A 14,148-nucleotide genomic window follows, 5' to 3' on the forward strand; every position below is an offset into this window, starting at 1 on the left:
TTCATGTATTTTTTGTATGAGTGAGTGTAATAATTTTTATTATAAAATTTTAGAAATAATTACTTATGAATAGCATAAATGATACTTTAAGTAAATATGCAGTAACAGTGAATAAGATGTCTTTATAAGGAACAGTTAAAGCATTAATTTTAAAAGAAAATATTTGCCCGAGAATGGAAGACACAAACTGAAATATCAGGCAACATCTATTTTGCATTGAACTCTTTTCTGGGGAATAGTGTGATATTTTAAATGTCACTGGATTCATGTTGATTTTTATTATTTATCATTTTGAAATATGGTTTAGATATTTACTGCACTTTAAAAAGTAAGTTTTATTGGAGCTGAACATTATTTTATGTAAACAGATTTTATTTTATATTGCAAGTCAGTGCAAAGGTGTGAATAGGATGTACTAAATAAATGCAATATGATAAAAGTAATAAAAATAAAAAATAAAAAGTAATAAAGTCAGATCTAATTTCTATGTCAAGCTTCCTGATTCCTTAAGAAAATTATTTTAAATTTATCTTCAACATAATCTTTAAAGAAGTTAATTAGGAAGTAGGAAAGTTAATTAGTGTGAGTAAAATGAGTGTCACTAATCAAATTGTTTACTAAATGCTAGCATGGTAGTACTTGGATTTTATCAGGCATTAACAGTTCCAGGTGCATAAAAGAAATGGAGCAGTCTGGATGGTTTCCAGTGTTGTAGCTGATGCTTTTAAGGTAGGAGAGGTTATGGAGAGGAGTAGGCCATTTTTCTAATGCTGCCTCACCTGCAGGCCTTTAGCTACCTGCATTTCTTCTTTATAACATCCCACATAGGTTTGACTTTCTTTCTCTGGATATCACATCTTCTGAAATCATCAGTGAGGGTGATTTGACTGGTGATTAGGAAGAAAGCAATACATTTCACTGACTTAATGACATTAAAGCTACAGATAGGTTTAACCTTTAAGTGTGTGTATTTGTACTTCAAGAAATAAAACCTTTTTAACTGTTACACCCCCCTCACCCAGGTCATAACAAACTAGTAGAATACGGGAAGAGATCTTGAAATAGGTAAAATAAGCCTTTAATGTTCCATTCCAGGCGAATTCTCCTACTCCCTCTGACCTGGTAGAGTTTGCAATTTAATGCATGCATCCTGTTGCTCAAATCAGTTGGCAGGTGTTTTTTATGTGCAGCCATTCAAGAACTTCAGTGAATTCTTAACAACTTGGCAAATATACAGTTGACCTTTGAGCAACATGAGTTTGAGCTATGTGGGTCCACTTATATATGGATATCTTATAGTACTGTAAATGTATTTTGTGATTTTATTAACATTTTCTCTAGCTTTATTGTGAGAATACGGAATATAATACATATAGCTCACAAATGTTTTCACTCAATGTTTATGTTGTTGGGAAGGTTTCTAGTCAACAGTAGGCTATTAATGATTAAGTTTTTGGGCATCACAATATGTGGATTTAAGACTGTGCAGGTGGTCAGTGTTCCTAATCCCCTGCATTGTTTGAGGGTCAACTATATTCAAATTATCTAATAATTAAGTTTTTTTAATATTCATTTCATCTTTCAACTACATTGTGAGCTCCTGGGAATAAAGACCATATGGTGTTTTCATTCATTTAGCTAATTAAGAAACCAAATATTGATTGAATTCCAAGCAGGCTCCAAGCTCAGTGCAGAGCCTGACTTGGGGCTCAACCCCACAACCACGGGATCATGACCTGAGCTGAAATCTAGAGTTAGACGCTCAACAGACTGTATCACCCAGGCTTCCCTAAACCACTATGATTTTTTGGTTTAAGATCATCAGTCCATTACTTTGTCCTGTTGTTGGTGATAGTTATTGAGATATATCTGTTCTGACTCTTAGTATATATCCTGGAATATTCTTTTTTGATCAAATCCCTATGATTTACTTTTTGGTAATTTATCTTTTTTGGTCATTTATCTCTAATTTTGATGCTTACTTTCAATTTAAAACTTAATTTGCTGTGGGGCACCTGGGTGACTCAGTTGGTTAAGCATCTGACTCTTGATCTTGACTCAGGTCATGATTTCATGGTTTGAGAGTTTGAGCTCCCCATTGGGCTCTTAGCTGAAAGTGAGGAGCCTGCTTGGGATTCTCTCTCTCCATTTCTCTGCCCCTCCCCCTGTTCTCTCTCTCTCTGTCTCTCTCAAAATAAATAAACATTAAAAAAAAAAAAAACCCTGAATTTGCTATGCTAAGCCAATCAACTATTTTCTCTTAGGCAATAGACCTTAGTTTGAATAATTACCAGAAATTTAATTTAGAATTCTTGGGCTAATAGTTGAGATAAGGGTAGTATCAGTATTACCTGCAGAACTTTTTTTTTTCAAAAGAATATTTTTAATTGAAGTATATAGTTGACACACAATGTTATGTTAATATCAGCAATTCAACATAGTCATTCAACTACTTTATATTCACAACTGTAGCATCTGTCACCATACAACACAATTATAAAACCATTGACTATATTCCCTATGCTGTACCTTTCATTCCTGTGATTTATTCATTCTGTAACTGGAAGCCTGTACTTCCCACTCTGCTTCACCCATTTTGATTACTTCCTCCTATTAGCTTGACTTCTGTATTTAGGGGTATGTTTTTATTTTTTGTTTGTTTTGTTTTTGATTCCACATATAAGTGAAATCATGTGTTATTTGTCTTCCACTGTCTTATTTCACTTAGCATAATACCCTTTACGTCCATTCATGATGTCACCAATGGTAAGATCTGATTCCTTTTTGTGGCTGAGTGATCTTCCAGTGTGTGTGTGTGTGTGTATGTATATATACATACCACATCTTGTGTATCCATTCCTCTACTGATTGGCACTTGGATTTTTTCTATATTTTGGGTATGCAAATAATGTTGCAATAAACATAGGGATGCGTATATCCTCTTCAATTAGTATTTTCATTTTCCCTAAATAATTACCCAGTAGTAGAATTACTGGATAATATGGTATTTCTATTTTAAGTTTTTTGAGGAACCTCCATACTATTTTCCACAGTGGCTGCACCCATTTACATTTTCACCAACAGTGTACAAGTGTTCATTTTTCTCTACATTCTTGTTAACCCTTGTTATTTCTTGTCTTTTTGATTTTAGGCATTCTGATGGGTGTAAGGTGCTATCTCATTGTGGTTTTAGTTTGCATTTTCCTAATGATTAGTGATGTTGAGCATCTTTCCATATGTTTGTTGGACATCTGTATGCCTTTTTTGGAAAAATGTTGAATGAGGTCCTCTGACCATTTTTAATGGGATTATTTGGGGTTTTGATGTTGAGGGGTGTGTGTGTGTGTGTGTGTGTGTGTGTGTATAATAATAAAATCTTTATCCTTTTATCAGTCAGTGGACATGTGGGCTGCTTCCAATCTGGCCTGTTTGAAATAATCCTGTTATAAACATAGGGGTGCATGTATCCTTTTGATTTAGTGTTTTTGTATTTCTTGGGTAAATAGTACAATTGATGGATCTTAGGATAGTTATTTTTTTAACTTTTTGAGGAACCTCCATACTGTTTCCCAGAGTGTCTGCACCAGTTTGCATTCCCACCAAAGGGCAGGAGGGTTGCTTTTTCTCCACATCCTCACCAGCCCTTGTTTTTTGTGTTGTTGATGTTAGCCATTCTGACAGGTATGAGGTGATATCTCCTTGTAGTTTTGATTTGCATTTCTCTGATGATAAGTGATGATGAACATCTTTTCATGAGCCTGTTGGCCATCTGTATGCCTTCTTTGGAGGCATCTTTTATTTTTTTACCATAACTATAGTGGTTATTTTTTTATTATTTTTTAATATTTTATTTTATTTATTTTTATTTATTGTGAAGTTACCTAACATACAGTGTAGTCTTGGCTTCAGGAACAGATTCCTGTGATTCATCACTAACATACAGCACCTAGTGCTCATCCCAGCAAGTGCCCTCCTCAATGCCCATCACCCATTTTCCCACCCCACCAGCCCTCATTTTGTTCATTGTATTTAAGAGTCTCTTACGGTTTGCTTCCTTTTCTGTTTGTATCTTATTTTTCCTTCCCTTCTATGGTCGTCTGTTAAGTTTCTCAAATTCCACATGTGAATGAAATCATATGATATCTGTCTTTCTCTGACTTATTTCACTTAGCATAATACCCTCTAGTTCCATCCACATTGTTGCAGATGGCAAGATTTAATTCTTTTCATCACCAAGTAGTATTCCATTGTGCATTTATACCTCACCTTCTTTATTCATTCATCAGTTGATGGATATTTGGGCTTTTCCCATAATTTGGCTATTGTTGATAGTGCTGCTATAAACATTGGGATGTATATGTGCCTATGAATCAGCACTCCCATGTCCTTTGGATAAATTCCTAGTAGTGCTATTGCTGGGTCATAGGGTAGTTCTATTTTTAACTTTTTGAGAAACCTCCATACTGTTTTCCAGACTGGCTGCGCCAGTTTGCTTTCCCACCAACAGTGCAAGAGGGTTCCCCTTTCTCTGCATCCTCGCCAGTGTCTGTAGTTGCCTGAGTTGTTAATTTTAGCCATTCCGACAGGTGTGATATGGTATCATATTGTGGTTTTGATTTGTATTTCCCTGATAATGAGTGATATTGAGCATCTTTTCATGTGTCTTTTTGCCATTTGGATGTCTTCTTTGGAAAAGTGTCTATTCATGTCTTCTGCCCATTTCTTCCCTGGATTATTTGTTTTTTGGGTGTTGAGTTTGGTAACTTCTTTATAGATTTTTGATACTGTTTATTCAATATGTTATTTGCAAATATCTTGTCCCATTCTGTAGGTTACCTTTTAGTTTTGCTGATTATTTCCTTCACTTTGCAGAAGCTTTTTATCTAGATGAGGTCCCAATAGTTCTTTTTGCTTTATTTCCCTTGCCTTTGGAGATATGTCAATTAAGAAGTTGCTGTGGCCAAGGTCAAAGAAGTTGTTGCCTGTTTTCTCCTGTAGGATTTTGATGGTTTCCTGTCTCACATTTAGGTCTTTCATCCCTTTTGGATTTAGTTTTGTGTATGATATAAAAAAAGTGGTCCAGTTTCATTCTTCTACATGTCATTGTCCAGTTTTCCCAACACCATTTGCTGAAGAGACTTTTTTTTCCATTGGATATTCTTTCCTGCTTTGTCGAAGATTAGTTGGCCATACATTTGTGGGTCCATTTCTGGGTTCTCTATTCTTTTCCCTTGATCTATGTGTCTGTTTTTGTGCCAATACCATACTGTCTTGATGATTACAGCTTTGTAATACAGGCTGAAGTCCGGGATTGTGATGCCTCCTTGTTTGTTTGTTTGTTTGTTTTTCAACATTACTTTGGCTATTCAGAGCCTTTTATGGTTCCATTCAAATTGTAGGATTGTTTATCCTACTTTTGTTAGGAATGCTGGTGCTATTTTTGATAGGGATTGCATTGAATGTGTAGATTGCTTTGGGTTGTATTGACATTTTAACAGTATTTGTTCTTCTGATCCATGAGCATGGAATGGTTTTGCACTTCATTGTGTCTTCTTCAATTTCTTTCATAAGATTTCTATAGTTTTCAGCATACAGACCTTTTATCTCTTTGGTTAGGGTTATTCCTAGGTATTTTATGGTTCTTGGTGCAGTTGTAAATGGGATCATTTCCTTGATATCTCTTTTGGTTGCTTCATTATTGGTGTATAGAAATGCAACTGATTTCTGTACATTGATTTTCATGTCCTACAGCTTTGCTGAATTCATGTATCATTTCTAGCAGTTTTTTGGTGGAGTCTTTCAGGTTTTCCATGCAGAGTATCATGCCATTTGTGAAGAGTGAAAATTTGACCTTTTCTTTGCCAATTTGAATGCCTTTTATTTCGTTTTGTTGTCTGATTGCTGAGGCTAGGACTTCCAACACTATGTTCAACAACAGTATGAGAGTGGACATCCCTGGCTGATCTCAGGGGAAAGCTCTCAGTTTTTCCCCATTGAGGATGGTATTAGCAGTGGGCCTTTTATATATGGCTTTTATGATGTTAAGGAATGTTCCTTCCATCTGAACTTTCTTGACGGTTTTTATTAAGAAAGAATGCTATATTTTGTTAAATACTTTTTCTGCATCTATTGATAGGATCATATGGTTCTTATCCTTTCTTCTATTAATGTGATGTAGCACACTGATTGATTTGCACTAATCAATATACTAATCAATATATTAATTGAACTAGCCCTGTAGCCCAGGAGTAAATCCCACTTGATCATGGTGAATAATTCTTTTAACATACTGTTGAATTCAATTTGCCAGTATCTTGTTGAGAATTTTTGTATCTATGTTCATCAGGGACATTGTTCTGTAATTCTCCTTTTTAGTGGGGTCTTTGTCTAGTTTGGGAATCAAGGTGATGCTGGCTTCATAGAATGGGTCTTGAAGCTTTCCCTCCATTTCTATTTTTTGGAACAGCTTGAGAAGAACAGGTATTAACTCTCCTCTAAATGTCTGGTAGCATTCCCCTTGGGAAGCCATCTGGCCCAGAACTCGTATTTGTTGGGAGATTTTTGATAACCAGTTCAATTTCTTCACTGATAATGGGTCTATTCAAATTTTCTATTTCTTACCTTTTGAGTTCTGGTAGTGTGTAGATGTCTAGGAATTTGTCCGTTTCTTCCAGATTGCTTCAGTTTGTTGCCATATAAATTTTCATAGTATTCTCTAAATAATTGTATTTCTGTGGTATTGGTTGTGATCTTTCCTCTTTTGTGATTTTATCTATTTGGGTCTCCTCTCTTTCTGAGAAGTCTGGCTAGGGGTTTATCAATTTTGTTTATTCTCTCAAAAAAACAGCTCTTAGTTTCATTGATCTGTTACAATTTTTTTATTCTATATTGTTTCTTTCTGCTGTTATCTTTATTATTTCTCTTCTGCTGGCTTTGGGCTTTCTTTGCTGCTGCCTTTCTAGCTCTTTTAGCTGTGAGGTTAGGTTCTGTATTTGGAACCTTTCTTGCTTCCACACATCGGCCTGAATTGCAATATATTTTCCTCTTAGGACTGCCTTTGCTGCACACCAAGGGTTTGGACTGTCATATTTTCATTTTCATTTATGCCCATATATAAATTTCTTCTTTAATTTCCTGGTTGAGCCATTTATTCTTCAGTAGGATGTTAACCTCCATGCATTTGGAGGCTTTCCAAATTTTTTCTTGTGGCTGATTTCAAGTTTCATAGCGTTGTGGTCTGAAAAATGCATGGTATGATCTCAATCCTTTTATATTTGTTGAGGGCTGTTTTGTGACCCAGTATGTGATCTGTTTTGGAGAATGTTCCATGTGCACTTGAGAAGAATGTGTATTTTGCTGCTTTTGGATGAAAATTTCTGAATATATTTGTTAAGTATCATTCAGTGTATCATTCAATGTATCATTCAGAGACATTGTTTCCTAATTGATTTTCTGCCTAGATGATCTGTTCATTGTTGTAAGTGGAGTATTAAAGTCCCCTACGCAGTGTTATTATCTGTACATTTATTTATGTTTGTGATCAATATATTTATATATTCGGGTGTTTCATGTTGGGGGCATAAACATTTACAATTGTTAGCTCTTTGTGATGGATAGATCCCTTAATTATGATACAGTGCCCTTCTTCATCTCTTGTTACAGTCTTTGTTTTAAAATCTAGTTTATGTGATATAAGTATGGCTACTCTGTCTTTCTTTTAATTTGCAATAACATGATAGGTGGTTCTCTGTCCCCTCACTTTCAATCTGCGTGTGTCCTTAGGTCTAAAATGAGTCTCTTGTAGGCAGCATATAGATGGATCTTGATTGATTGATTGATTGATCTTTTGATTGGGGCATTTAGTCGATTTATATTCAGAGTGATTATTGAAAGATATGTATTTGGTGTCATTGTGTTACCTGTAGGTTTTGTGCTTGTGATGATGTCTCTGGTCCTTTGTAGTCTTTGCAGCATTACACTCACAGTCCCCCTTAGGATCTCCTGTGGGGCTGGTTTAGTGGTCGTGAACTCCTTTAGTTTTTGTTTGGGAAAGCCTTCTATTCTGAATGATAGCTTTGCTGGATGAAGGATTCTTGCCTGCATATTTTTCCTATTCAGCACATTGAATATTTCCTGCCACTCCCTTTTGGTCTGCCATGTTTCAGTAGACAAGACTGCTACTACCCTTGTGTATTTACCCTTGTAGGTTAAGGCCCATTTGTCCCTAGCTGCTTTCAGGATTCTCTATCTTTGTATTTTGCCAGTTTCACTATGATTATGTCATGGCATTGACTTGTTTTTGTTGATTCTGAAGAGAGTTCTCTGTGCCTCTGGACTTGGATGTCTGTTTCTTTCCCCAGATTAGGGAAGTTCTCAGCTATAACTTGTTCGATTAAACTTCTGCCCCTTTCTCTCTCTTTTCTTCTGCAACACGTGTTATATGGATATTATTTGGTTTCATTTAATCATATAGGTCTCTACTTCTCTCTTCATGGTCTAGTAGTTTCCTTTCTCTCTTTTTTTTCAGCTTCATTATTTTCCATAATTTTATCTTGTATTTCACCTATTCCCTCCTCTGCTTCCATCCTTGCTCTCACTTTGTGTAGTTTATTTTGCATCTCATTTACAGTACCTCTTAATTCATCATGACTATTTCTTAGGTCTGTGATCTCTGCAGAAATAGATTCTCTGCTGTCTTCTGTGCTTTTTTCAAGCTGAGCTCTTAGTCTTATGACCATTATTCTAAATTCTTGTTCAGGTATATTGTTTTATCTGTTTTGAGCAATTCTCTGTCATTTCTTCCTGGAATTTCTTTTGAGGAGAATTCTTCTGTGTCATCATTTTGGCTATGTTTCTGTCTTTTAAGTGTTTTAATATCTTGTTATGTGTCCTGTACCTGCAAGTACTACTATATTAAAAAGGGGTCATAGACTGTCTAGGAAGTGTTTCTGGCGTGTGTTGTGTGCACTAAGTTGTTGTGTATTTGGCTTCTCTATCCCACTGCTCTTAGTGGTGGATTGTTTGGACTTTCCAGCAGGTGTGCTTTGATTTGTTTGTTGAAGTAACCCTGGAAAGAAGGAAAGGTGTTGGGGGGGGGGGCATCCCATACAAAGAGAAAAATGAAAGGGGCAAAAAACCAAACCAAAACAAAAACAAACAACAACACAGGCAGAGAATCAAAGAAACTATAAGGCTTAATACAGAGAGAGAGGAAAATAAAGAAGGAGGTACAGAAAAGGTATAAATAGAATAATGCCTGATTAAACAAACAAACAGAACAGAGAAAGAAAGAAATAAAAAATAATATAGGTCTGAAATTATACATATAATAAGAATTGACCAAAAATCAAATTAGAAACTATGAGCCTGATTCTAAAGGAAAAAAAAAAAAGGTTGAAAGAAAAGGGAAAATAGAAGAGAAGGAAAGAAAAGAGAAAGAACTCAGACTAATATACAAAACTGCAGGACAATTGTTTGTTGATGCCTGGGACCAAGGGCTGTGCTGGTCTGGAGGAGAGGCTGTCTGGTTTGGTCAGTGTCAGTCCCACTCCAGTAGATAAACAGTTACCAGGCAAGAAGGGGCAGGGTTTGGTGTAAGTGGTCCCACTTTGCTTTTTTTTTTTTTTTTTTTTAAGATTGTTTTGGCTATTCAGGGTCTTTTGTGTTTCCATACAACTTTTAGGATTGTTTGTTCTAGCTCTGTGATAAATGCTGATGGTATTTTGATAGGGATTGTATTAAATGTGTAGATTGCTTTGGGGTAGTATGGACATTTTAACAATATTTGTTCTTCCAATCCATGACCATGAATGTCTTTCCATTTCTTTATGTCATGTTCAATTTCTTTCATCAGTGTTTAATAGTTTTCAGAACATAGGTCTTTCTCCTCTTTGGATAGGTTTATTTTTAAGTATCTTATTTTTGGTGCAATTGTAAATGAGATTGTTTTCTTGATTCTTGGTATATAGAAATGCAGCAGATTTCTGTTTATTGACTTTGTAACCTGGAACTTTACTAAATTCGTTTATTCTAGTGGTTTTTTGGTGGAGTCTTTTGGGTTTTCTATGTATAACATCATGTCATCTGCAAAGAGTGAAAATTTGATTTCTTCCTTATCAATTTGGATGCCTCTTATTTCTTTTTGTTGTTTGATTGCTGTAGCTAAAACTTCCAGTACTGTGTTGAATAAAAGTGGTGAGAGTGGACATCTTTGTCTTGTTCCTGCCATTAAATGAAAAGCTTTCAATTTTTCACCGCTGAGAATGATATTTGTTGTGGGTTTTTCATATATGGGCTTTATTATGTTGAGTATCTAAACCTACTTTGTTGAGGGGTTTTTATTATGTAAGAATGTTGTACTTTGTTACGGGGCGCCTGGGTGGCTCAGTCAGTTAAGTGTCCGACTTCAGCTCAGGTCCTGATCTCACGGTTTGTAAGTTCAAGCCCCGCATCAGGCTCTGTGCTGATGTGGCTCAGAGCCTGGAGCCTGCTTTGGATTCTGTGTCTCCTTCTCTCTCTGGCCCTCCCCCAACTTGTGCTCTGTCTCTCTCTGACTCCCAAAAATAAATAAATGTAAAAAAAGAATGTTGTACTTTGTTAAATGCTTTTTTTGGGGCATATATTGAAATAGTAATATAGTTCTTATCCTTTCTCTTATTCATGTTATGTATCAAATTGATTGATTTGAGAATATTGACCCACTCTTGTAACCCAGAAATGAATCCCACTTGATTGTGGTGAGTGATTTTTAAAAAAAATGTATTGCTGTATTCAGTTTGCTAGTATTTTGTTGAGGATTTTTACAGCTAAGTTAATCAGAGATATTGGCCTGTAGTCCTCTTTTTTTGTGTGGTATCTTTATCTGGTTTTGGTATTAGGGCAATGCTGGCCTCATAGAATGAATTTGGAAATTTTCCTTCCCTTTCTATTTTTTGGAATAGTTGACAAGAATGGAATAGGTATTAACTTTTCTTTAAAATTTTGGTAGAATTTGCTTGTGAGGCCCTCTGGTTTAGGACTTTGTTGGGAGTTTTTTGATTATTGATTCAATTTCTTTGCTGGTAATTGGTCTGTTCATATTTTCTATATCTTCCTGTTTCAGTTTTGGTAGGTTGTATGTTTCTAGGAATTTATCCATTTCTTCTAGGCAGGTAGTTTTTCATAATATTCTCTTATAATTGTATTTCTGTGGTGTTATTTCACCTCATTTGTGATTTTATTTATTTGGGTCCTTTCTCTTTTTTTCTTTATTACTCTGGCTGTAAGTTAATCAATTTTATTGTTTTTTTTTAAAGAATGAGCTCCTGATTTCATTCATCTGTTATGTTGTTGTTGTTTTAGTTTCTATATCCTTTATTTATGTTCTAACCTTTATTTATGTTCTAACCTTTATTATTTTCTTCCTTATGCTGGTTTTAGGTTTTGTTTGTTCGTTTTCTAGCTCTTTTAGATATAAAGTTGTTTATTTGAGATTTTTCTCGCTTCTTAAGGTAGGTCTATATTGCTATAAACTTAGAATTGCTTTTGCTGTATCTCAAAGGTTTTTAACCTTTGTGTTTTCATTATTATTTTTTTTTCTGTATAACCCATTCATTATTTACTAGCATATTACTTAACTTCCATGTATTTGTATTCTTTCCAGATTTTTTCTTGTGGTTGACTTCTAGTTTCATTGCATCATGGTCAGAAAAGATGAATGGCATGACTTCCATCTTCTTGAATGTGTTGAGACCTGTTTTGTGGCCTAATATGTGATCTATTCCAAAAAATGTTCCATGTGCACTTGAAAACAATGTATATTCTGCTGTTTTAGGATGGGATGTTCTGTATATGTGTTAAATCCATCTGTTCCAGTATGTCATTTAAAGCCATTGTTTCCTTGTTGATTTTCTATTTAGATGATCTGTCCATCAATGTAAGCGGGGTGTTAAAGTCCCCTACCATTTTATTATTATCTGTTAGTTCCTTTATGTTTGTTTTTAGCTGTTTTATGTTTTTGGATGCTTCCATGTTAGATGCATAAATATTTGTAATTGTTATATCTTCTTTTTAGATTGTCCCCTTTATTATTCTATAGTGTCCTTCTTTGTCTCTTGTTACAGTCTTTGTTTTAACGTCCATTTTGTCTGGTATAAGTATTCCTACTATAGCTTTCTTTTGACATCTATTTACATGATAGGTGTTTCTCTATCCCCTCACTTTGAATCTGCAGGTACCTTTAGGTATGAAATGATTCTCTTGTAGGCAGTATAAAGATGGGTCTTATTATTTTTTGTATACATTCTGTCACCTTATGTCTTTTGATTGGAGTAGTGAGTCCATTTACATTCATGTAATTATTGGTAGTATATATTGATTGCTATTATATTACTTGTTTTGTGGCTATTTCTGAAGATGTTCTCTAATCCTTTCTTGCCTTTCTGTCTTTCATGGTTTGCTGGTTTTCTTTAGTGATGTATTTGGATTTCTTTCTCTTTATTCTTTGTGTATTTATTAGTAGTATTGTCTTTGTGGTTACCATTAGGTTTATATATAACATGCATATGGCCATCTAAATTAAGTTGATGATTATTTAAGTTTCAACCTATTCTTTACTCCTCTCCTCCCCACATTTTAGGATATGTGTCATAGTTTACGTCCTTGTATTTTGTGAATTCCTTGATTGATATTTTACAGAAATATTCATTTTACTGCTTTTTTGTTTCCTACCTTCATATTGCAATTTTTGGTCTTTCCTTTCCACTTAAAGAATCTCCTTTAATATTTCTTGCAGGGCTGGTTTAGTGGTCATGAATTCCTTTGGGTTTTGTTTGGGAAACTCTTTATCCTTCCTTCTATTCTGAATGTTAGGCTTACTGGATAGAGTATTCTTGCCTGCAGGTTTTTCCCATTCAGCATTTTGAATATATCATGCCACTCCTTTCTGGCTTGGAAAGTTTCTGCTGAAAAATGTCCTGATAACCTAGTGGGGTTTCCTTTGTATGTAACTGTCTTCTTTCTTTTGCTGCTTTTAATATTTTCCCTTTATCGCTATACTTTGACATTTTAATTATAATATGTCTTGGTGTGGATCAGCTTTTGTTGATTTTGCTGGGGGTTCTCTGTGCATCCTGCATCTGGATATCTGTTTCCTTCCTAGGTTAGGGAAGTTTTTAGCTATTATTTCTTCAAATAAATTCTCTGCCCCATTTTCTCTCTTTCTTCTTCTGAGACTCCCATAATACGAATGTTATTATGTTTCATGGAGACACTGCATTTCCTAAGTCTATTCTCATTTTTTGTAATTCATTTTTTTCTTTTGTTCAGCTTGGTTACTTTCCATTATTCTGTCTTCTAGGTCATTATTCATTCCTTTGCCTCCTCTTGCCTACTGTTCATCCCATTAAGTATATTTCTCATTTTGCTTATTGATCTCTTTATCTCTGCTGTGTTATTCATTATCTCTGTTAATGGTCTCACTGATTTTCTCCACTCAAGTCCATTGAGTATCCTTATGATTATTGCTTTAAATTCTCCATCAGGCACGTTATTTATATCTGTTTGCTTATATTTCTGGCCATGACCTTGTCCTTTTATTTGGGAGTAATTTCTCTCTTCTCTTATTTTGTCTATGTTTCTGTGCCTGTTTCTGTGTTAAGAATGTCAGCTATGTCTCCGGTTCTTGAGGGTAATGGCTTTATGAAGAAGACATCCTGTAGTGACCTGCATTGAAGGCCTCAGGGCCTGGCATTTCTGGGAGTGTTTCCAATGTGTGCTGCATCTGCTCTGCTGTTGTGTCATGACCACTTTATCCTTCAAGCCAATTGTCTGTAGAGGCTCTTTGCCTATTGTGGTCAGTGTTTGGTTCCTGGCCTGAATGTGGTGTGTTTTAACTAGCTGTACTTTAGTCTGCTTGTGAAATGAGACCTGTCACCACCTCCACTGGGACCAAGTCCTTGCAAAACTCCTGGGTTGGGAGACATGACGTGGGCAGGGATTTGTGCCTTTTAGGGGGGAATGCCTGCCATGCTGGGACTGAGGCAAGCGAGACTGGGAAGGGTGGTTCCACCGGAGTGTGGGGTGGGGTTTGATATAAGCAAGTTAAGTAGCAAGTGTTTGTGCTATGCAGTTGGCTTGGTGTTTACACTCAGGGGTGGGGAAAGGAAATGG

General features: G+C 35.5%; 1 protein-coding gene across 1 annotated transcript in view; it reads left to right on the top strand.

Moving 5' to 3' along the window:
* The window catches only part of CBR4 (carbonyl reductase 4), a 98,753-nt gene that overhangs the window by 21,612 nt on the left and 62,993 nt on the right, over nt 1-14,148 (top strand). The window lies entirely within an intron of this gene.

This window comes from Herpailurus yagouaroundi, unplaced genomic scaffold (assembly GCF_014898765.1).
Source record: "Herpailurus yagouaroundi ecotype Mexico unplaced genomic scaffold, PumYag 28, whole genome shotgun sequence".
Taxonomy (NCBI): Eukaryota; Metazoa; Chordata; class Mammalia; order Carnivora; family Felidae; genus Herpailurus; species Herpailurus yagouaroundi.